This window comes from Cetorhinus maximus, chromosome 22 (genome assembly GCF_964194155.1).
Source record: "Cetorhinus maximus chromosome 22, sCetMax3.hap1.1, whole genome shotgun sequence".
Taxonomy (NCBI): Eukaryota; Metazoa; Chordata; class Chondrichthyes; order Lamniformes; family Cetorhinidae; genus Cetorhinus; species Cetorhinus maximus.
Window position 1 is genome coordinate 16,718,177 of NC_135900.1, and position 25,808 is coordinate 16,743,984.

General features: G+C 43.3%; 1 protein-coding gene across 1 annotated transcript in view; it reads left to right on the plus strand.

Moving 5' to 3' along the window:
* The first annotated feature begins 547 nt into the window (after window positions 1-547).
* slc38a4 (solute carrier family 38 member 4) overlaps window positions 548-25,808 on the plus strand; it is an 80,732-nt gene continuing 55,471 nt past the window's right edge. The window contains exon 1 of the mRNA XM_078567849.1: window positions 548-571. The gene's annotated coding sequence lies outside the window, so the exon portion shown is untranslated. The remainder of the gene's footprint in view (window positions 572-25,808) is intronic.

Genomic DNA, 25,808 nt, shown 5'->3' on the forward strand with positions numbered 1-25,808 from the left:
GTGCCTCCTCGCTCTGGCTGTCAGGAAGATAAGATTGTTGCAGGGCAATTGAGATTGAGACGGGCAAGAACTTGGAAAGCGGGAAAGCAGTTTCAAAGCGAAGGATGAAGAGGTAGAAGCGCACCGACGATGTGTGCGCCTAATCACTGGTGCTCTGATGGCTTTTAATGTGCTTTTTTACTGAGACAACGCCTGGCACCTTTTAACACGACTTTTTTAAAGCGGGTCTACCGAAACACTTCGGGGAGGTCAATTTTCCTTTAAGAATCTCACTCCTGCTAAGACTGCATTTGAAGTGTGGATCCTGTGCCCACGGCCCTTTGTGTGTAGCTTGCCTTGGACAGTTCCGCCTTGATTGGTGGCTTCCCGAGGTTCTGGGCGTGTCTCGTCATTCATGAAACATGAAACTGTTTGCCTGCTTCGTTCACATGGTGGAAATTTCCACGATCTCCCCTACACTGTTAAATGCAGAGGATCTCCCCTCCCCACCACCACCACCACCACCACCCCTCTGAAATTACAATTCACTGTTGCTCCCGCTTTGTTGCTTGATTCACGTTGCAATTTAAAGGTGGGTTTCGTCCAAAAAAAAAAGAGCTTGTTAATAAAAAGTAGATAACATTTAAATTGTTTTTGTCAATGTACTGTAATAAAACCCAAATGGTTTCATGCTGAATTTTAGATTTTAAGCGGCCGATGGGTTTGGCCTTTTGATGTTTGAATGCATTCGCTGCTTATTTAAGAAGTAAAGCTACTTGTCGTGGTAAAAAAAAGAGCTATGAAAACATGTGAACGTGTCGAGGACAATGGCAATGAACTGGAAATATGAATTTAAATGCGGGAATATGTGCGTGAGCAAAGAAGGAATTTATTAAGTACTTGCAGAACCTTGTGGGAAGTGAGGGAGTAATGGGAAATTATCTTTTTTACCATCAGACTGCGTTAAAGTTCATTCACTTTTTACCGTTTCTATATTATTCCGTGTGTGTTTGTGCGTCTGAACTGTGTGTTTTTTAACCGCGCCTTTTGTATTGCTTCCTGACAAAGCAGGTTTATTTGCTAATATGGTGCTTTGCTGTAATATTTCCTTTTTAACTTGTCCGGTGGCTCAGCATTTCTACCAATTTTGCTGACCTCATGCTCTCCAGTGAGAATTGTTTAATGTTGTATCAGATTGGAGATGTGGGGTGGGGAGAGCGGTGGGGCTGTGAATTGTGGATAAAACAAACTGCAATTGAATGTCTTTTGAGTCTAGATTGTGTGTGTGTGTGTATGTGTGTGTGAATTTCTGTTGCACATTGTATCCGCCTCTTTAAGTGAATCTGTCTGCAGAGTCGTTTTGGACCTTACAGAGCGCTATGTTGTGGTCTTTTAAGCCATTTAGCAGGGCATCTCCCGGATTCATGCTCGTCCTCTTAGCCACCAAAATAACCTGCTTCCTGGCAGATCGAAGCGGTGTCCGACCACCCGCGGGACTCACTAACCGAGCGCGGGAGGCAACGGGTTAAACCCGCAGCCGAGGGCACACACTGAGCCCGGGTTACATATGGGGAGGGGGGAGGGTTTGCAAGAGTTGTGGGATCTCGCTCAAGGGTGACCAACCCACTCTCTCCCACACAGCCGGGATTGAGTTGACAGACTGGGTGCCACAGGATCTGGAGAGGCTGTGGGTCAGGGTAACGCCCCGCCTAGCTTTCCCCATCACCCAGCCCCTGTCCCCTCCTTCGTCTTCCAGCCATTTAATTGAGGATCTCTTTCTGGCTTGAGAGACCAGCCTCCTGACATAAGCCCCTGCCCTTCACAGTCCCCTCCTTTCCTTATCCATCCTCAAGCTGACGAGTGCCCGTTGTGTTCATCAGGCACTGCAGTGCAAATTCAGACCTGTTACATTTTACTGACTGGCCATTGTTCTTTTGTGCTTCAAGACTGTTTTCCCCAACAAAATACTTGGGATAAATTTATAAAAGTATATGATGTAATGTCAAATTTGAACTGTTACGTAAAGTGCAGCTGCTTTTAATACAGACGGCCCACTACACTTGCCACTACAGGTCACATTTACAGTGTATATTTGCATATTATATCAAACGATCTCTGGTATGTACAGCTGAAGAGATTTATATGGTCTCCAGCCCTTTGGTGTACAATGGCGGGAGGGCCTCAGACACTGGCCTTTTCCCGTTGAGCTTTATTTCCCCACAGGTCACAAATTGAACCAGGTTTCAGGTTTCAAATCAAGTGGTGGTGAATTCAGGGAAGTGGGTGTGAGGGAGAGGATCAGTTTCCCATTCCTATTCAGTGGCTTCCCTCTACTCTAGGAGTTCAGCACATGACCTCGGTTGACACTTCATTATGTTAATGGAATATTGCTGCACTCTTATGGGTGCTGCTTCTCAGAGGAGACACAGTAGGAGCTGTCCACTTGTCCAGGTAGTTGTAAAAGATTCAATTACGATTCATACAAGAATAGATGAATTCTCCCCCTTTGATAAAAGCAAAAAACTGCGGATGCTGGAAATCCAAAACAAAAACAAAAATACCTAGAAAAACTCAGCAGGTCTGGCAGCATCTGCGGAGAGGAGCACAGTTAATGTTTCGAGTCCGAATGACCCTTCAACAGAACTAAGTAAAGCAGATGCTGCCAGACCTGAGTTTTTCCAGGTATTTTTGTTTTTGTTTTGGATTTCCAGCATCCGCAGTTTTTTGCTTTTATCTTAGTGTTTAATTGACCGCCACTTCTCTTCAAGGAATGCCTACCTTGAAGAAGTATTGCTCTTCTCTCCATCAGGATATATTTCACCTCTCTTCTATTTTTACTTAGTTCTGTTGAAGGGTCATTCGGACTCGAAACGTTAACTGTGCTCCTCTCCGCAGATGCTACCAGACCCGCTGCGTTTTTCCAGGTATTTTTGTTTTTGTTTTGAATTCTCCCCCTTTCCTGGCCAACACTTGTCACTCAATGTTAAATTGGGCCTTTATCTCATTGCCTGTTGGTCAGACCTGGCTGTGTGAAAATTGGCTGCTGTATTCTCCTATAAAATGACAAGTCAGTGCACTTCAAACAAAATTAATTGACTGTGAAGTAATTTGGGGCATCTTTGGAATTTGAACAGTACTACATAAATGGGAGTTCTTTCCATCTGCTGAAAAGTGCGTGTGTGTGAATGTTGAGTGAAAATAGCTCAGGCTTAGCTGTGAACACCCCCCACCCCACTTCTCCTCATGTAGAGAACGGTGGTATGTCTTCCAGGAGGACCCTGCATCAGCTGCCCGGCAAGGACCTCTAGCCATCTCAGGCTCCCACCCCCAACCACACCACTCCAGATATGCCTTGGACAGTGGGGTTTCTCACAAATATCAGAATTAGGATTGGCACCACTGACATGGGATCCTGTAGGATAGATGCTTGTGTGGTTTAAACTGTGTGGGCTTAAAATGAAGGCCGGGTAAGAACTGGAATGCCTGTGCAACCAAAACACAGTAAGATGCCTTTGGTGTGGGCAGTGGAGAAATGAAATAATAGTTTGAATTATATTTTAATTTAACTGTAAATGAAACTAACAGGTGGTATATGTTTTTGCTTGGGCCAGATTGTGAAGGTCTGTGGCGTACTTATGATGTTGTATCTATGTATGGGTAAAGTTGCCTGAATACAATAAGTCAAATGCAGGATTAATATAGGTACCTGTGAAATGCTATTGAAGTGAAAGTGTATCCTTTCCATCACACAGACTGCCAGCTTCCGCTCTGTGTGACAATACTCTCCTCTGCCCCAACTCAGATTACCTGCCACTAAAACCCAGACAGCTGCCTTTACCTCCGACAAACTCAATTATTTAAATTCTCTCCTTGATGGCCTTCCATCTTACACCTTCCAAAACTCAGGCTCCTTGAAAACTCTATTGCTTCTTATTTAGCCCACACCATGCTCTGTCTACCTGTTAACTCCCATTCTCACTGACCTACATTGGCTCCCCATTCGTTAAATTTAAAAGTATTGCACCTGTTAAATGTGTTTGTGGCCTTGCCTTTCTCTGTCTGTATAACCACCTCCAGCCCCTGGTTACACCCCAACTTTGGTGGAATTATTTCAGTTGCACAAGCCCTACTCTCTGAAATGTTCTCTCTCAACCACTCCGCCTCACCATCTCCCTTTTTCATAAAGACCCTCCTTAAAGTCCACCTTGTTGACTTGGTTACTAGGTTTATGGAACTTCTTAATCTCTCCTTTAGTATACATTCTGGGTATACATTCTCTTCACTTCTCTGTGAAGAGCCATGGGACATTTTCTTCCCTGTTTAAGGCGCCCTATGAATGCTGTCGTTGTATGTTCTTTCTGACATGAGGCTGGCACACTGAGTTATGTATTTGGAGATGCAGACCAAGGGCCAGGTATTGCTCCAGCTGAAGCTAAGGAAAAGTGAGGGGCAAGTTACCGTGGTCATTGTTGCAAGTATGTCGCACTGGCTTAAGAACAGCATTGGCACAGGATAAGTCAAACCTGCTACCAATGCGTACAGCTTAGAAAAAACACACCTGGCAAAGTAAAACATTTTCAGTTATTTATGTTCTGTGTCACTTTTTATCAGTATGTTTACTGATTTGTTTTCTTAATGCTGTCTGTTATATTCCAACTATGAATCTCCAGCTGCTTCTGAGAATTGAGTAAGTGCTCCAGTTACACAATTAGTGTGCCCTGAATTTGAGATTTTGTTTTGTAAGGATCCACAGCCTGAAAATTAATTAATTTTTTTTTAAAAATCCTACGGGCAGGATTTTCGGATCGTTGAGAGGGTGCAGTGAGCGGGCCTGGGAGCTACTGGGAAACGGGCTGCTGCCAGCGATCATCCTCCAATCGCAATTTCATGCTGGCTGGCCAATTAATAGCCATCCGGTGTGAAACACGCGCTGAAAGACTCAGCGCTGCTGGGGTGGGGACAGGAAGGGGGGTGGGGGGCAAGTGCTGAAGTCTGTGTAGGCGTGGGGGAGTGCACAATGAAAGCTCCCTGAAGGCAGAGAGCTGCCTGAGGGAGCTGAAGAATTTTAAAACCAAAAGTAAAGATTAGAAAATTCTGAAAAAAAATGACCCCACGTAAGAGTCACTTACCTGAACGTATAAATAATAAAAATTCTGTCAAAACATTTTTTTAAATTAATGTTGGAAACCTCATCCCGCCCTTGGATGAGGTTTCCTCAAAAATCCAAAGGCCTCCTGGCCGATTCGCCCACCCGCCAATCGTAAGGTTGGACGGTTAGCGAAAAATCACTCTTAATTAATACATCAATGGCCTTAATAGGTCTCTTAATTGTCGGCGGGCACACTGCTGACTCTTGCACGTACCCATTGACCGAAATATCGCGCAAGTGCGCAATGACATTGGGACGCTCGCCCGATGTTATCGCGCGCTATTTTATGCCCAATTGGGTCTGGCATGCGCTGGACTGGCTGCTCTTTGCTGCTGACCTAGTTGAAAACTAGTTAAAATGGTATTGGGGTCTGAATGACATTTTAATGCATTAACTTTTGCATTTCAATGAGCACCTGTCTGCCTTTCTTGCTGCCCAAAATGTGCCTCTGGCCTGTGCAGTGAGGGATCGGGGGGTGGGGGTAATGGTTTAGGTGCAGACTAAACATGGTGCCTGCCATGCTACCAATATTTTAAGCCTCACAGCCCTGTTCTTGATGGGGTTTAAAATTAAGGCTTCAGCTTATTACAAGGACCAGATGATCATTGCACATTTTATGCCAAATGGCCCGTTGTTGGTTTAATCAACGTTATTTGCATTTTACCAAAAAATATATAGCCTGAACCTTGTGCTATAAAATGGGCCAATTAATGATTTATTCTTGTATATAAACAGTATGTAGCAAATGTAATCCAAAGCCAATCTATCCTATCCTTGTACAGATTGGTTTTGGAAAACAGAATGGTATGTGAGATTCAACATTAAACTGAGCCCTCATCTGCCTCTCCTGGTGCCTCAGGACGAACTGGAAGATTGCATGGCACTAATGGAGAAGGACAGATGAATTCTCCTAGTGTCACAGCCAACATTCCATTCTCAACTAACACACCAAAAATAGATTAACTGATTTATGTTCCTCAAATTTTAGTTCCAATTTTAAACAGAGACCAACACAATATTATTTAATTTGCATTCTTATTCAAGCAATAACCCAATAGATGAATAAAGCTAAAGGTTTTGATCACAATTTATTTAAAGTAGTACTTCAAAAGTGGGTGATGCATTGTGGTCTGAGAAAGCATCTGAAAAATTAACTTATTCTAACAAAAAAAACCTATATTTTTTGTGCAACATTCTCCAATCCACAGTAAAACAAAATAGGTAAGTCAAGCCAAGGACTTTGTTTAATAGGAAAAATGTTTAAAGAGCCATCATGAGATGGTTTATTGGATGTACAGGTTGAACAGAAAGAAAGCAAATGTTTAGCACATTTGGTTACTAGATCTAAACTTAATTCACATTGGTAGAATACATTATTTAAAAAAATCAAAGTATAATTTGCAATACAAATAGTCTACAGTGAATCACAGAAAGAACAAGTAAAAAGCCATTCAGTGTGTTGGTATTGGGCCTGTGCCAATGTCAGTTTTTACTGGTCTTCCAAGTTCCACTGTGCTTCTGTTAGCTGCGGATGGCCACAAGGAAATGCCCTCCCATTATCCCCCATCCCCCTCATTGCCCCAACCCCATGGAATTAACCTGAGGGCCACTATAACTGAGGCAAGTGTACCAAAATCGCATGTATCTATTGGGTTAGCTTCCTCTGTAGGCCAAGAGGATTTAGATGAAATCCAAGGCTGAATTTCAGACGGTCCTCGCACCTGCAGTTTAAAAATGGCCTTGAAGGATTTCCAGGCGGAAAATGAAATAGATTTTATAAGTGCACGTAAAATAATATCAGATTGTTTTGGTTCATTTAGAATAAGACTAACCAATAATACCAATAGTCAAAAACATAAACCAAATGTGTAAATATTATTGCATGTTCAGGACAGTCATTTTGGAACTTGGTTACTAAGTAGTAGGCAATTGGCATTGCACTACAATGATCATATTTTTAAAACTTCAAAATAGAAAGTCAATAAGCTATATATACCTTTAATTTTAAGCACACTTCTCATTTAATGTGATAATTCTTTTGGCAGAACATAGTATAAGTATTCCCAAATGTTGGCTACAGTGTGCCATTTTTGGAAATAGGATTGTATTTTATAGAACTAAGTCTTCTAATATATTTATTAAAGCTTATTTGGATGCATATGTTTTAACAGATAGAAGTTTCCTTGATATATTTTGCTCATGTCTTGCAGTAGTTGGTGGGGTGGCAGGGTGGGGAGGTATGCATTGGGTAGGCAATAACCATTTTGGGCAACTTGTGATCTTTTATATTTAAGGTAGTCTTCTTTTAGTCCTCTGTGTTAATGGCAAAGATAACTGCAGAGACTGTTAGTAAGTTGCCAAACAAGTTTCCTTGAATGAAAGTAAGAAACGGTTACCGGAAATATATCTGTGAAACAACAAACCTTTCCAGTTTTGAATTTAAAAATGCAATACAAGAATTGTGTTTTTGCTGCAGTCATTAGCATTAAGAAAACATGTAAATGATTCAGTGCAGGAGAGAAAACAACTTGAGAGAAGCTGCTTATATAATAATATTCCTAACATTGTTCTGTGAGAGGTTGCCTGGCATGAAGTGCTTGCCAGATACAACTTAATGACTGAATGCTGGAAGGAAATAGAAACAATGTGCAGGGTTACGGGGAAAAGGCAGGAGATTGGCACTAAGTTAAAATGCTCAGAAAGCTGGTGCAGACATAATGGGGCGAATAGCTTCCTGCTACGCTGTAGCAATTCTGTGATTCTGTGAAAATATGTCACTTTTCTGCAGGGACGATGACCCAAAAGTTATTTACTAGCGAAAAGCTTGGAAAGTGAGTTGAAGGTGATTGGAATGCATGGAATTTGTAACCAACTTGTAAAAGGTATAATAATGACTGATGCTTAGTTTTGATGGCTACCTGTTCAAGGGACTTTTTTAATATTCTTTCACAAGATGTGGGTGTTGCTGCCTGAGCCAGCATTTGTTATCCATCCCTAAATATCCTTGAAAAGGTGGTGGTGAGCCGCTTTCTTGAGCCGCTGCAGTCCATGTGGTGTAGGACCACCCACGTTGTTAGGGAGGGAGTTCCAGGATTTTGACCCAGCAACAGTGAAGGAACGGTGATATATTTCCAAGTCAGGATGGTGTGTGGCTAGAAGGGAAATTGCAGGTGGTGGTGTCCCCAAGCATCTGCTGCCCTTGTCCTTCAGGTGGTAGAGGTCATGGATTTGAAAGGTGCTGTTGAAGGATCCTCAGTGAGTTGCTGCAATGCATCTTGTAGATGGTACACAATGCTGTGCTGCCACTGTGCTTCAGTGTTAGAGGGAGTGAATGTTTAAGGTGGTGGATGGGTGCCAATCAAGCGGGCTGCTTTATCCTGAATGGTGTCGGTTTTGGAGCTGTGTCATCCAGGAAAGTGGAGAGTATTCTATCACACTCCTGATTTGTGCCTTGAAGATGGTGGACAGGCTTTGGGGAGTCAGGAGGTGAGCTCTTGCCACAGAATTCCCAGCCTCTGAGCTGCTCTTGTAGCCACAGTATTTATATGGTTAGTCCAGTTCAGTTTCTGGTCAATGGTAACCTCCAGGATGTTGATAGTGGGGGACTCAGCGATGGTAATGCCATTGAATGTCAAGGGGAGATGGTTAGACTCACTCTTGTTGTAGATGGTCATTGCTTGGCACTTCTGTGGCACAAATGTAAGTTGCCACTTATTAGCCCAACCTTGAATGTTATCTGGGTCTTGTTGCATTTGCACAAGGACTGCTTCAGTATCTAAGGAGTCATGAATGGCGCTGAATATTGTGCAATCATCAGCAAACTAAGTTAGTTGTTGGCCACATGTATGAATTGGCTAAGTGGAGATACAGTAACGTTAAGGTGGAAAACTGCATTCGAGATCAAAATAGACAGGCTAACTTGAAAAGTTACTGGAGTTTAGGCTGCTTTGATAAGAGTACACTGTGATGAGTACAGATAAATGATATAGTTAACTGGCAAAATGCAAGGGTAGTATGTCTGTTAGGGCTGTCTGCACAACCCCTGGAGTAGAGCAGAGACATAACTAAGCAGGGGAGATGAACCTGATCTCTAGAAATGCAGAAGATTGAGAAGTAAAGTCAGTGGCATGCTATCTAAAATGTGCAAATATAATCAAGAGATGGTATTAGTGTGCAATTGCTTGAGGAACTCACCAGAGAATGGCAGATGGAAGTTGTAGCAAGACACATCTGCAGCAAGAACACACTGGTGTATCAGTGGCAATTCTAGTTTTCCAAATGTTCAATCTTTAGCAAGATAGCTTTTTAAAATAATTTTCTTCCAATTTTATTAGAAAAATACCAGAAGAATGAATCAAACTCGCCACAGTAGTTTTGTTACATCACAGTTTATACCAAAACAAAGGAGTCGATTGTTAATAATCTAAATTCTGAAGGAAATTTATGTAAACAGGGTAGCTTTTTTCAGTTTCACAATGACTACATGCCTTGATTCCCCCATTCATATTCCATAGCCACTTGCTCTCCTTTGGCAACAACAATGACTTATATAGTGCCTTAAATGTATAGGGTTGCTGCGGAGCATCTTGTAGATGGTACACACTGCTGCTACTGTGTGTTGGTGGTGGAGGGAATGAATGTTTAAGGTGGTAGATGGGGTGCCAATCAAGTGTGCTGCATTGACCTGGATTGTGTCAAGCTTGGATACAGCAAAGTCCAGAGACCCTGACAACATTCCAGCAACACACTGATACACCAGTGTGTTCTTGCTGCAGATGTGTCTTGCTACAACTTCCATCTGCCATTCTCTGGTGAGTTCCTCAAGCAATTGCACACTAATACCATCTCTTGATTATATTTGCACATTTTAGATAGCATGCCACTGACTTTACTTCTCAATCTTCTGCATTTCTAGAGATCAGGTTCATCTCCCCTGCTTAGTTATGTCTCTGCTCTACTCCAGGGGTTGTGCAGACAGCCCTAACAGACATACTACCCTTGCATTTTGCCAGTTAACTATATCATTTATCTGTACTCATCACAGTGTACTCTTACTGGAATGGCTGAAGACTTGTGCTCCAGAACTAGCACTTCCCTAGCCAAGGTGTTCCAGTACAGTTACACACTGGCATTCGCCTGGCAATATAGAAAATTGCCCAGATATGTCTTGTCCACAAAAAGCAGGACAAATCCAACCCAGCCAATTACCACCCCATCAGCCTACTCTTGATCATCAGCTAAGAAATGGAAGGTGTCATTGACAGTGCGATCAAGCAGCACTTACTCAACAATAACCTACTCATTGACGCTCAGTTTGGGTCCACCAGTGCCAATCAACTCCTGATCTCATTACAGCCTTGGTCCAAACATGGACAAAAGAGCTGAACTCAAGAAGTGAGTTGAGAGTGACTGCCCTTGATATCAAGGCAGCATTTGACCAAGTGTGGCATCGAGGAGCCCTAGCCAAACTGGAGTCAATGGGAATCAGGAAGAAAACCATCTGCTGGTTGGAGTCATACCTAGCACAAAGGAAGATGGTTGTAGTTGTTGGAGGTTAATAATTTCAGGACATCGTGGCAGGAGTTCCTCTGGTTAGTGTCCTAGGCCCAACTACCTTCAGCTACCTCATCATTGATCTTCCCTCCATCATAAGGTCAGAATAATGTTCAGCACCATTTACAACTCTTCAGGTTCTTAAACAGTCGGTGTCCATATGCAGCAAGATCTGAACAATATTCAGGCTTGGGCTGATAAGTGTCAAGTAACATTCGTGCCACACAAGTGCCAGACAATGACTATCTCCAACAAGGGAGAATCTAACCATCGCCCCTTGCCAGTCAATAGCATTACCATCGTTGAATCCCTCACTATCAACCACCTGGGGGTTACCATTATCCAGAAACTGAACTGGGCCAGCCAAAAAATACTGTGGTTGGGAATTCCGCAGAGGTGACCTCACCTCCTGGCTCCCCAAAGCCTCTCCACCAGCTACAAGGCAGAAGTGTGGAGTATAATGGAATATTCTCCATTTTCCTGGATGAGTGCAGCTCCAACAACACGCAAGAAGCTTGACACCATCCAGGATAAAGCAGCCCGCTTGATTGGCACCCCACCCAGCACCTTAAATATTCACTCCCGATGCACGGTGACAACAGTGTGTGCCATCTACAAGATGTACTACAGAAAGTTTCCTTTAGCAGCACTTTTCAAGGACAAGGACAGCAGACACATGGGAACACCACCACCAGGAAGTTGCCCTTTGCCGTTCCTTCATCGTTGCTGGGTCAAAACCCTGGAACTCCCTCCCTAACAGCACTGTGGGTGTACCTACACCGCATAGACTGCAACGATTTAAGAAGGCAGCTCACCAGCACCTTCTCAAAGGCAATTAAGGTTGGGCAATAAATGCCGGCTTAGCCAGCGACATCCACATCCCATGAAAGAATTTTTCAAAAGTGTGTTGCTCGATGTTCAGGAGTTAAAAAAAGATAAAGACTTGCATTTATATAGCACAACCACTGGATGACTTGAAGTGCTTCACAGCCAATGAAGTACTTTTGAAGTACTCACTGTTGTGATGTAGGAAACAAAGCAGCCAATTTCTACACAGCAAAGTCCCACTAACAGCAATGTGATAATGACCAAATAAGTTTTTTGGGAGGGCATGTTGATTGAGGGATAAATAATGGCTAGGACATCCCTCAAAATAGTGCCACAGGATCTTTTAAGTCTACCTGACAGGATCTCTGTTTAACATCTCATCCAACAGATAACACCTCTGACAGTGCAGCACTGAAGCATTGGGCTAGATTTTTGTGCTCTCGTCCTGATTTGGAACTTGAACCTTGTGACGCACAGACGGCAGTGCTGCTGCGCCACAGCTGACACCAAGTTACTAAATGAATACCAGGTCTGTCTCCTCAGTTTTCAGGACTTTTTAACAGGGGTGATGCCCAGGCCTCAAACCACCCAGATGATACTAATTGCCCTAATCAATTTCACATTATTGAGTTACTTGGCAACCACCAAATTACTCCGTGAAATTAAAAGCATGGGCAAAAATCAGTTTGATCAATATTCAGTCAGCAGGTATTATTTGTAGCGACTGTAGCATCATCCATATAATAGGGATTCAAGAATTTAAATTTTTGAGGAGAGGGTAGGAGAAATATCTTTACTCAGAGTTGTTTCAAGCATTCCTGGAGAGAGTAGATGCAACAAAGATCATTGCATCTTTTAAGGACAATGTTTGAAGGGCAGGGAGATGCCGGCAGAGAATGCAGGGCAGTGCAATTAGTTTTGGATTGGTCTAGCTTGGCTGTAATGAGTTGAATGGCTCCCTTCTGCGCTGTATCAGAATATATCTCCCTCTCTATCAATCTAAGTAAGACTAGATCAATGTAGTCTGCAGCATGTACCAGACTATAACACCAGCTAGTGATGTGCAGCAACTGCCTCCATGCTCCAGACATCAGCAAACCAGAACTGGGACTGGCCGGCTTCGCCAATCTGCAGCCTGTCAAGTTTGGGAACCAACTTGATTACAGGGGGATGCTAGAGCATGTGCGGGCACGACTGATCGAGGGTGCATGAGTGACCCTAAAGGGATCCTCAAACTATGGAGTAAACATTGGCTAAAGGGAGGATCAAAAGTCCCAAAACAATAGTCCCCAGCATCTTGTACACGTCAAAGTACTTCATCAGCTATGGCACTTTGAGGCGCCTGATGGTCATGTAAATGCAAGTCTTTCTTTCAATCCCCAACCATCCCTATTCTTTGCTTGTGAACACTGGATCTTCTCTTAAAATTGCTTTGCAAATTCCTGAACTTCTCTGAACATATGCTTCCGCACTAGACTACACTGTAAGACTCAACTGCCACGTCTCTGATCTGTTCCGCAGCTGCTTAAGTTTTGAAGCAACTTTGATCAGCTTCCATCACTGCTGCTGCTACCATGTTGCTGGCCCGCTGGTTTCAGTGGTACTTCAGCTTCATCTCTAATCTAGTTCCTGGACAGAAATTGACTGGCCCAGGGCTGGATTTACGTACCCCCGAAGGGCATGTTTTCAGCAAGGGGATTTCACGTGAAATAGGGCAGGTGCCCAGCCCACTACTTTCCCGCCCACCTCCGAACTTCCCCCCCCACACCCCCATAACACAGTAGGTGGGCAGATGCCAAAATTGGCAGCCCACCCGCTATTTATAAATAGATAATCAGAGGTCAATTGAACTTGTTGACAAGCCAATTGACCATGATAGTATGCTGACCACGCATGGTACAGTTGACATGGGCAGTCAGGCAGGAGTGGCAGGCCGAATTGGTAAAAAAGTTTTTAAAAGCACGGGAAGGAAGGGGGATACTATTCCGGGGGGGTGCTCCGTGCGTATTGGAGGGCAGCCCTGCTAAGATAGTACTCCCCCTTTCTTCCTACCCACCTGCTCTCCAAAGCCCAACCCCCTCTCACAAGGCTGGCCAAGCCCTCTCTCCCCACTACCAACCCCACCCCCCCCCTCAGCTCCCAAACAATACCCCGGACATATCCGTTGGACCTCCTTCTTGAGACTGGCTGCAGTCCTAGCAGTGCCCACTGATGAGATCTTGATGCTGCTGGCCAATCGGGTTGGCCGGCAGGTCCCAAGGATGAGACTTCCTCCCCAGTGAGAGGCGGAAGTCCCACACTCCGACAATTTAGCCCGCCTGCAGCGCGTTATGGCTGTGGGGCAGGTTGGCATGGAGTGAGTCGGCTTCCTGCCAACTTTCCTTCCAGGGGCTGGGGGAAAGCCGTCTGTGCCCCCGCTTCACCCCCCCCCCGCCCCATAAAATGCAGCCCCCGGACCGCTTCTGGATCTTATGATGACCTCCAGTGTTGCCAGCGTTTCTTTTTCCTGCCCGCAACCAATTCTGCACACATCCATCTTCATTTCTGTCGAAGTACCAAAGCAATGCATCCTCCAATACTCTATCTTCAAGTACCTTTTGAACTTCACTCACTCTATACTCACTCTGTATACCTATCTCCAAGCTTGGATGACAATACGTCAATACTCCAGGCTGACTCCAGCATCCGCAGTTGCTTTGCTCCTGCTCCCTCGTCCCTATTCCCACTAAACTGCTGACATCCCAACTTCCCTTTCTGGTAATACTAAAGCAAAATACTGTGAATACTGGAAGTCTTAAAAACAGAAAGTGCTGGAAAAACTCCGCCAGTCTGACAGCAGGTGTGGAGAGAGAAACAGTGTTAACCTTTCAGGTCGATGACTTTATCTCTGTAATCTCCTTCAGCCTCACAAACCTCCAGGATATTCTGCACTTCTCCAATTCTGGCTCTTGAGCATCCCCAAATTTAATCACTCCACCATTTGAGGCCTTGCCTTTAGCTGCCTAGGCCCTAAGCTTTGGAATTGCCTCCCTAAATCTCCCACTTCTCTTCCTCTCTTTCCCCCTTTAAGACTGTCCTTAAAACCTATTGCTTTGGCCAAGCTTTTGGTCACCTGTCCTAATATCTCCATGTCAAACCAGGTTTGGCAATGCTCCTGTGAAGCAAGGAAAGTTTACTACATTATAGGTGCTATATAAATGCAAGTTCCTGTTGTTGTCATCCCCAGTTAGGACTTAATGCAAATCCTCTTGTTTACATCTATCACCCTAATTTAGGAACACCGTTAACACTATGTTAGCATACCAAGAACTTCTTGGACTCACATAGCCACTTGCTATATGAGGGTGAGTATAGATAGCTGTGTGTCTTATATTCCCACCCAGAAGCCTCCTGCCTTAAGCTGGTAAACAGACACCTTCAGCAAATCTTCAGGTTAGAAGGGAGAATCAGGCCCACAGTACTGCTCCAGCTGCACTGACAGACAGAAATCAAATCCAGTCACATATTATTCTCTACATTTCTTCACCTTCTCCAGCATCCTCATGTGGCTTATTAACAGCAGCCATAGAGCAGAATTTTACGTTCGGCGTGCAGGCGCGTGCCTGATATGCCCGAGCGTAACATGACGCGCGATGACGTCGGGCATACACCCCGACGCGAACTCGCGCGATATTTCGTTCAGCGGGCATGCGCCAGAGTCGGCTGCGCACCCACCAATAATTGAAAGGCCTATTAAGGCCACCAACAAGCTAATTAAAATCAAACTAATGCTGCCCATCGAACCTTACGGTTGGCGAGCAGGTGAAAAGGCCAAGCGGCCTTTACATTTTTTAGGAAACCTCATCCATGAGCGGGATAAGGTTTCCTAAAGAAAATAAACATGAACTAAAACTTTACTTTTGAATTAAAAAAATGTCCCAGCTCATGTGACAGAGTCACATCAGGGGATATTTTAAAAAAAGATTTTACTGTATTCGTTTTTCAAAAAATCGCTTCAATCTCCCTCAGTCAGCTCTGTGCCTCAGTGGGGCTCCACAGGACTCAGTACCAAGTCCTTTCTTTTTTGTGATACATATCAATAATTTCGATTAAATGTAGGGGGCACAATTAAGAGGTTTGTGGATGATACCATCTGGGGGGTTCTAAAATCAAGGGACACAGCCTCAGATTAAGGGGAAGACCATTCAGGACTGGAGTGAGGAGAAATTTCTTCACTCAGAGGAGGGTGAATCTTTGGAATTCTCTGCCCCAGACAGCTTTGGGGGCTCAGCCATTGAGTAAGTTCAAGATTAAGATCAATAGATTTTTACATATTTATAAAAAATACGGGATACGGGATATTGCAGGAAAATGGTGTTGAAGTGGAAGATCAGTCATGGGGTCTCATTGAATGGCAGAGCAAGCTCGAAGGGCTGAATGACCTACTCCTGCTCCTATTTCTTATACTCTTATGATATGAAAATTGGCCATTTGTTTGATAGTGAGGAAGAAAGCTTTGACTGCTGTGGAGTAGTCAGATGGGCAGAAAAGTGTCAAATGGAATTCAATCCGGAGATGTGTGAGGTAATGCATTTGGGGAGGACAAACAAGGCAAGGGAATACACAATTAATGATTGGATAGAAAGAAGCGTAGAGGAACAGAGGGCCCATGGTGTGCTTGTCCACAAATCCCAGAAGGTAGGTAAGATGGTTAAGAAGGCATGTGGGATATTTTCCTTTATTAACCAAGACATAGAATGAAATGAGCAGGGAGGTTAGGCTAGAACTTTATAAAACACATTAGACCACAGTTACAGTACTGTGTACAATTGTGATCAGGAAGGACATGATAGAGAGGCTACAGAGGAGATTTACAAGGATGTTGCCAGAAATTAAGAATTCCAACGATGAGTAAAGATTGGATCATCTGGCATTGCTTTCGTTGGAATAGAGGAGGCTGAGGGGAGATATAATTGAGGTGTATAAAATTATGAGCGGCCTAGATATATGAATAAGAAAGACCTATCGCTTAGTGGAGAGGTAATAACTGGGGGCATAGATTAAAAGTAATCAGTAGAAGGATTATAAGGGAGTTGAGGAGAATTTCTTTTCTGGAACTCATTGCCTGAAAGGGTGGTAAAGGCAGAAACTCGCATCATGTTTAAAGAAGTGCTAGAACATACAAGGCTATGGACCAAGAGCTGAAAAGTGGGATCACACTTGATAGCTCTTTTTCAGCTGACACAGACACAAAGGGCCTCAGTGCCTTACTGTTTCTGTGTTACTCTGTGCGCCAAACCTAAGGAATGAGGAAAAACTGTTAGCGTATGGACTTATGAATTTGGTATTCAAAGAAATGGTTAGAAAGAGAGTGTGTGCTAGAATTTCTTGTGCTCGGTCTTTCGTGCATGAGGTTCGTGATTTGCAACTTGCCATTCTGACAACCATGTGTAGCATGCAATTTCGCTGCACCAACCTCATCTGCATGACTGCAACATCTGGCCGAGTGTCCCACGGGGCTGTCTTCTTCTTACTGCTGCCGGCTGCCTCTGCGATCAACGTGGGCCCCGAGAAACGTGCTCAGAAACCACTTGGTGCAGTCAGCCTGGTCCTCTTAAAGGCCACCTGCCCCTCTTAAAAGGGAGCTGGAGTGAAAAATAATGCTGCAACTTAAACAAGAATGAAGTGAACACCAGGACAGAGGGAGGGTTCCATAGTGACAGATGCAGCACTGGATTAATGGTGGAGGCAGGCAGGAGGAGAGATGCCATGGTTCTCCGTGGAGCCAGAAGTCCCTCAAGGACCACCCTCAGAAGGGAATGGGAGCGGGTGTCCAAGGAAGTTGACTGCTGGATTCCTGACCCAATGACCTGGCAACAATGCCCAAGATGTCTAATGATCTCGTAGGGGTGGTCAGGGTCAATGAATGCATCTTCACATTACATCTCCCACCCAGCTCTCACACCCTTTAATGCACTACACACCCAATTCTCAACCGACATGAGTCCTTGGCATTCTGAACTCGTGCCTAACATCCAGATAGTCCACCTAACTCACATATCTACCAATACTGTCAGCCTCACACTCATCTCTTGCTGCCTTCGCATACCTTCAGCTGTTCAGCTGTGACAGGCACAACATCCAAACAGCAACACAATTACTAGAATCCTTCCCCCTCTTGCAGGACAAGGAGACACACAATAGAAGGGAGCAGAACAGAACTGGCGGGGAACAAGGTTCCCTGCATTCCTGAGCCCTGTGGAGGAGATGGTTCTCTGCATCATGTGGCAGACTATGATGGGGCCAGTAGCATCTGGCATTGCTGAGAACATTGAAGATGATGGTATGTCCCAGCATTATGCCCCTTCTCAACTCCCAGCACACCTTCATTCCGTTATCTGGCCTGGTGACTGAGCTGCTGATGGTGTGACCATGGACTTCTCATTTTACACCTGACCACCAGCCCCCTGCCCCCCTACCCCCAACCACCCCACTTCCATCCTTTTTGGTTTCCTGCTTTCAGACACACAAAAACTCCCGACCTCCCAGCCACAGCAGCCGAAGGAGGAAGAGAGAGAGCAAGACTATAGCACTTGTTGCTGACACTCTCAGCCGACAGTTCAATATTGGCACTACACAAACCTTGGGGGTTACTATAGAGTTGGCATCAGCATGTGGTGAGTCATGGCTGCAGCTTCACCAGGGGTTGAGGGGTGGTTCATCTACTAACTCAATGGAGGCCGAGATCTCAGGTGAGTTCTGCTGCAGATGAGGACCTCAATGGGTGGTGTATCGGGGGTCACTGATGGGGGCTAACACAGATGTCAGGTATATTGTCTGACCTGTCAGGCAGCCTTTTGTCACTGTCAGGGAGCATGGAGGAGTCAGCTCTAAGTTGGCACAAGGCATGACGCAGAGCTTTCCCTCTCCACAGCCTCTGCTCTGTCTCCTTGTTGTACTGCAGACCCAGAGGCAGTTTTGAAGTTGTGCAAATATAACTTGCTGAGCCAACAAAAAGATTGCAAATAACTTGGGTGTCTGTTCATGACGATATAACAATATTAAACATGTTTCCGTTATGTTTCACACAATACTTGGAACAATTATATGTACCTTACCCAGGCAAGCCTACATATAATAAGGTAATTAACAATCAGTGGATTCATTGCATGAATGGCCTGGATTTTCACCAAACCAGGGTCAAGAGTTATGAAGTTTGGAAATAATCCAGATGATTAACACCTTTGTATCAAATTCTTCTCTCTGCTATTTAAACAGAGGTGTAAACCCATTTTGGTTACGAGTGTAAGCCTGTGAGAAGCTGAGTAAGAATGATGGTGCATTTTTAAGATATTGTGAAATCTGCGGTTGGTGGTATTTTTAAGCTTTTTTTGATGCATTGCTCAATGGACTCCAGGAATTGCCCATATCCTGAAAGAACATATGTTGGAAAGGTGGCGCAGTGAGATGTCATACTTGAATTGTAAGTATAGGACATGCAGGAGAGTGCAGCACCATCAGATTAAAATATTTCTGTTGGCAACAGGTGGTAGTTGGGCAGTAGCAGAAATGAGAAGCTCAAATAAAGGCATAAATGCAGATAATGAAACCATACTGTTTTAAAAACATTGTTACGACCAGTGAGGACACATGTCAGGACTCAGCCTTTCTTTCCTATGCTTCAATTGATTGTAACAGGGCTTTTTGTGATTTATAAGGATGAAGATATCAATTCAGCGTCTGTGCTTAAGCATTTATATGTTGATTGCAAAGAACTCAATCGGACAGGCTTTCTTGGGCTTAAACACAAAAGGAGTTAGCTTTTATACTGCTAAAACCTCACCCAGGTAAAGGTATAAAGATAACTAAAAAGGTAAACACATGTCCCAATCTTTGCAACACACGCACAAGCATGCAAAATTACAAGTTGTGCAGTGGAGGAGGTTAACTTTTGTCCTAACTAAGATTCATTGATAAAAGGCAAAAAAAAGTAGAGAGTTCACTGTTCATGAGTCCTTCGTTGTTATTAGTGGCTGAGGCAGATGTTTTCACAGTGGTCTTGAAATTTTCCAGTGGGATTGAGACCAGTGTAAACTACAGTTTCCGAAGCTAGTCTCTTTTAATCTGTAATCCGTCGTTTCCAAAAGTCGATGCCATTGTACCTTAGGTTCCTGTCAATTGAAATTTTCTGTGATGGATTCCACCATGTAACAGTGTTAGGGGCCTGGATTTTAGCCATTTTGGGAAGCAGGTGTTCTAGTGTTCTAATAGCTGCCTGGGATCTCAGCCAAGTGTACGTAATGAGGTTTCGCTGAGAGTCCAGACAGCTATTATAATACGAGACACCTGCGTCTCAGAGAGAACATTGCTTGATTGACAGCTCAGGCTCTCTTGACGCTGACTTGGTGAAAATCCAAGCCATAGACTCATTTATGGCATGGAAGGAGGCTACTCGGCCCATCGAGTCCATGTCAGCTCCCCTCTATTCAAATAACATACCCATTCAAAGAATATACCTTAACCCCAACCTTAAAAGGACAAATCAGTTGCACCACTACTTTTTTACTTCATTATTAAACTAATAAGTGTGATCACTGCCATTTCATTCCAACATGATTACAGTGATCTATAGGATTAATAACAGTTTAATAGTAACCATGTCTGAGTGAGAATTAGTAGCATAAGATGAATCAGTGAAAGGTCCAGTTTGGAACACTGAACAGTCTGATTATTTTGTGTTCTGTTCTGTACACTGTATACGACTTCTCCTGACGGGCAGTGAACCTTACTCTCCAAAATGTGATTCGTTTGATGTTGATCCATTCACGTTCTGACGTAAGCTTACACTGTCTCAGACACTGTATATTCGAGTCAATGATCCGTTAAACCTGTTCAATCTAGCTCTCTGCTGACGCATACATGGACCTGTTTGTTGAAAGCTAGCTCTGGAGATGAACCTTGTTTATGATTTAAATTGGTTCATTAGTACCCATAAGTATTTTGATCCCCATTGGACCCTGCATACTCTTGCCACCGGTATCATCCCCCTAAATCGCCACTATGTCAGGTTGAAACTTTTTGCAAACCCAGCACCCTATTCAATCCTGAGCTGACACTTTGACCCTCGCTATCACAAAGGCTACCGACTTCCAGGTCTAGAATGTTTTCCCCCTCAGCCCTTTGCATAGTTCATCTGCTGCTAAAACCCTCACCCATTCATTTGTCACTTCCAGACTCAACTATTTCAATGTTCTCCTGGATGGCGTCCCATTTCTCACCCTTTAAAATCAGCCATTCATACTTCTGCTACCCATATCCTATCCCACACCAAGTGCCACTCTGTCATCACTGACCTGCGTTAGCTTCCAATTGTTCAACACCTTTAATCTTCATATCTAAATGGTCTCACCTCTCCCTATCTCAGCAACATCTTACAGCCCTATACAACAACCTCTCAAACTCTCCATTCCTCAAACTCTGGCCTCTTATTCGTCCCACATTATTTTCCAACCCCCACCAATGCCACACTATTAGCCCTGTCTTCAGCTGCCTAGCCCCATGCTTTGGTATTACTGCCTGGAACTCATTTGTCTCTCTGCATCCCTGGAAACCCGCCTCTTTGACCAAACTCTGCACTTCCTATACTTCTCTGGCATCAATTTCTTTTCCTTATGCTTCTGTGAATTACCTTGTTAACCGTACACTGTAAACCCAGGTTGTTGTAATAGATATGTATAAAAAATTTAATCAATGATGTATCCATCACATGCCACACTTCAGGGTGATATTATCACATGTTACTGACGCAAAACAGCCTCCTGAAATTTAGAAAGAGCTAACAGCTGCCTTCTGATTGACCTAAGCACTTTGCAAAGTATGTACAATTACCAGAATGTGCTCATTTTCAACACCTTCCCACAATACTTGAAACACAGCCTTAAGGCAACAGGTCAGGCTAACAACTAAACATCACATACACAAGAGACCTGCATCTAGTGAGATCGGTAGGGATACAGATCCAGACAGTAGACTGCCCAAACATAATATTGTGTGTGATCTGCTTTTGTGACAAGTAAACATACAAGCTTATAACAAGCTAATATACACTTAAGCAAATAAAATCATCTTTGTGGAGCAAGGGGAAATATGGACATTATATTCAAAGAGAGGAGCAGGTGTCATAGAAAAGGGATCACTTCATAATTAAGAGATCAAACAATAGATTGTGGGATATTCAGTCGGTTATGGAGCTGCAGCTTGAGGAGTTATGATACAGTTTTTTTTAATTATCTTGTGCATAATATCAGTTATTGACCACACTTAGTGTGACTAACATAACTTCAATAATGAAACCTGAGTAGATTGTGTCAACCAACCAAAAATAAATGCACTTACGTGATGTTATTTGATCTCTCCTTCTTGTACTTTTTCATGCCACAGATCTCAAATGAGTAATTTGAAATGCAGTATCACTTTTCAACTAATAATTCATCACGAGAGTTAGATGCATTTCCAGCTGTTCCGACGTCAACAAATTTGCATTGACCAATGACTTGAGAGATTGAGAAATCCAAATGAAGAGAAGTTCCTGGAAGGCACAGGAAACATTTTGACACACTAAAACCTCTTATAGTTTCATCGCAGTAGTGTTCCAACATACAGCACTGTGACATTTCTCTGCCCATAGCCAAATTGCACCCAGTTCCCATTCACCTATTACCTTTCTATGCCCTGACCTACATTTGCTCTTGATCTACCGATGTCTCAATTTTAAAAGATCACATCCTCATGTACAAATCCCTCCATGGCCTCAAACCCTTGTAACTTCCCGCCACTCCTACAATCCTCCAACTTTAACCTCTTGTGCATTCCATCCATCGCATTACCATTGACAGCCCTGCCTTCAACCATCTACCCTCTATGATCTGGAATTCCCTCCCTAAAGTTCTCCACCTCTCTTTAAGACATTGCTTAAATCCTACTTCTTTGGCCAAGCATTTGATCACCAGTTTTGATGTCTGCTTCATTGGCGGTCTGATTTATGCTCCTTTGAAAGACAATGGGATGTTTTATTACATTTTAAATGCCACGTAAATGGAAGTTGGTGTTATTTCTGTAACAAAAATAGACTAATGTTTGAATGTCGCCCAGAAACCTATTTGTTTTGGTTACTTTATTCTTCATTTACTGTAGTGTAATAGTAATGATATGTTCAGACAATTTATTTTGATAAGATTGTGCAAAAATCCTTCAGTGTTCCAGTGGCCCTGTATCTATGGTACTAACAATGGAACCAAAATTTGAATCGCTGGCTGATATGACAATTAAATCTTCTCTAGAAACTGAGTTTTGGACGTGTGCCCAGAAATAAGATATCACTCCTCACTTTACGAAAGCACCCACAGCGGGTTGACTAAAGAATGGCACAGCCGTTCAGAGAGTGGTTTGTGCTGAGTCTTGCTTTCTCTCCAGCCAAAGACAATAACAGATGCGAGAGACTAACTTTTGAAGGGAGCTTTGAGCTTACATGATTAATCGGCTTTCCTATGTTTGTTTCTCTTAAATCAAGCTGAGGTACTTTCACCTTACATTTTTTTTTCCAATTTGAGCCTTTGATAACATATATATATATTGATTTGCAATTTGCTTAAAATAAAAGATGTGAATAGATTTTATCCCATTCTGTTTGTTTGAAAGGGATGTGTGGTTTATTTAGCAAGCATTTCCACTTGCATTCTTACTAAATTCGACCCCTTCACAATCAATGTGCCATCTCAGGTTAAATAATGATTTTCAGTTTGCTTTACGTGAAAGATGTTAAGATTCTGTTTCACATTGTTCAGTTTGTGGGATGTGAATTGTAAATTTTGTTGAAAGGTAGATTGGATCTGTCAAGATAATAGGCCTTGAAGGTGTATTTTTTCTCTCTTGAGAAAGCATTTCTTTGGCAAGAAATAACCATAAAAACTATCAAAATACGTGGGGTGTAGACGTTTCCAGCAATTAAATGTCAAACCTGATGCTGTGACTTTATTTTTAATTGCCACAATGGTTATTAAAGAAATGCAGGTTAATATTAATTGCTTATCTGCATACAGTTGTGCAAATGAATCTGCTGTAAGTGAATTGCAACATTTGGAGAGTTGATGCAGGCACAATGGGTTGAGTTGCCTCCTTCTGCACTCTAATGATTCTGTGCTTCAGTTGTTAACTTTCTGATATCAAAATGGAAATTGATGGGGCACAACACATTGCCAGCAATATTACCAGCAATATCAGCACTGCAAAGGAATATATTTTCTTTAAATGTTTGATCATTATATTCGGACTATTTGTTGAGCACTCTAAATTTATCTCTGTCAGCTTGTCTCAGTCATGCTGCTTTTGTCTTGGAGTCAGAAGGCAATATGTTCAAACCTCACCCCAAGGATTTAAGCATATAACCTAAGCTGACTGTGCAGGAATAGAGGAACCTGGGGGGTACATGTGGACAGATCGTTGAAGGTCACAGGATTAGTTGAAATAAAAGCAAAATATTGCGGATACTGGAAATATGAAACAAAAACAAAAATAGCTGGAAAAACTCAGCAGGTCTGACAGCATCTGCGGAGAGGAATACAGTTAACGTTTCGAGTCCGTTTAACTCTTCATCAGAACTAAGGAAAAATAGAAATGAGGTGAAATATAAGCTGGTTGAGGGAGGTGGGACAGGTAGAGCTGGATAGAGGGCCAGTGATAGGTGGAGGCAAAGAAGAGATTGCCAAAGATGCTATAGACAAAAGGATAAAGGGGTGTTAATAGTGGTGATATTAGCTAAGGAATGTGCTAATAGGGACATTAAGGGTAGAAAGCAGGACGAGCAAGTGACAGATAGCCCTAGTGGGGGTGGGGTGGGGGGAAGGGATCGAAATAGGCTAAAAGGTGAAGATAAAACAATGGATGGAAATAAATTTTAAAATAATGGAAATAGGCGGGATAAGAAAAATATATTTTAAAATGATAAATGATTGGAAAAGGGGGGATCGGAAAGAGGGTGGGGATGGAGGAGACAGTTCATGATCTGAAGTTGTTGAACTCAATGTTAAGTCCAGAAGGCTGTAGAGTGCCTAGTCGGAAGATGAGGTGCTGTTCCTCCAGTTTGCGTCGAGCTTCACTGGAACATTGCAGCAGGCCAAAGACAGACATGTAGGCACGAGAGCAGGGTGGAGTGTTGAAATGGCAAGCGACAGGGAGGTCTGGGTCATGCTTGCGGACAGACTGAAGGTGTTCCGCAAAGCGGTCACCCAGTCTGCGTTTGGTCTCTCCAATATAGAGGAGACCGCATTGGGAGCAGCGATTGCAGTAGACTAAATTGAGGGAAGTGCAAGTGAAGTGCTGCTTCACTTGAAAGGAATGTTTGGGCCCTTGGACGGTGATATATTTTTCTTTTCCCACCTATTTCCATTATTTTAAAATTTATTTCCATCCATTTATTTTATCTCCACCTTTTCGCCTATTTCGATCCCTTCCCCCCACCCCACCCCCACTAGGGCTATCTGTCACTTGCTCGTCCTGCTTTCTGCCCTTAATGTCACCATTAGCACATTCCTTAGCTAATATCACCATTGTCAACACCCCTTTGTCCTTTTGTCTATGACAGCTTTGGCAATCTCTTCTTTGCCTCCACCTATCACTGGCCCTCTATCCAGCTCTACCTGTCCCACCCCCCTCAACCAGCTTATATTTCACCTCATTTCTATCTTTCCTTAGTTCTGATGAAGAGTCATACGGACTTGAAACATTAACTGTCTTCCTCTCCGCAGATGCTGACAGGACATGTTGAAAGTTTGGTTAACAAAGAATATGGGATCCTGGGCTTCATACATAGAAATATTGAGTACAAAAGCAGGGAAGCTGTGCTGGGCATTTACAAAGCTCTGGTTAGGCCCCAACTAGAGCATTGTGTCCAGGCGCCACCACAGTTTAGGAAGGATGTGAGGGTCCTCGAGAGGGTGCAGAGGAGATTTAGCAAAATGTTTCCAGGGATGGGAGATTTTAGTTGCAAGGTTAGGTTGTAAAAGTTGGGCTTCACGGGAGATTTAATAGAAATGTACAAGATTATGACAGGTTTGGATAAAGTAGGCAAGGAAACATTGTTCCCATTAGCTTATAGTACAAGGACTAGGGGACAGAGATTTAAGGTTTTGGGCAAGAAATGCAGGGGGAAGGTGAGGAGGATTTTTTTTATACAGCAACTGCTAATGACCTGGAACTCGCTGTCCGTGAGAATAGTGGAAGCGGAAATAATCAATGATTTCAAAAGGAAATTGAATGGGCACTT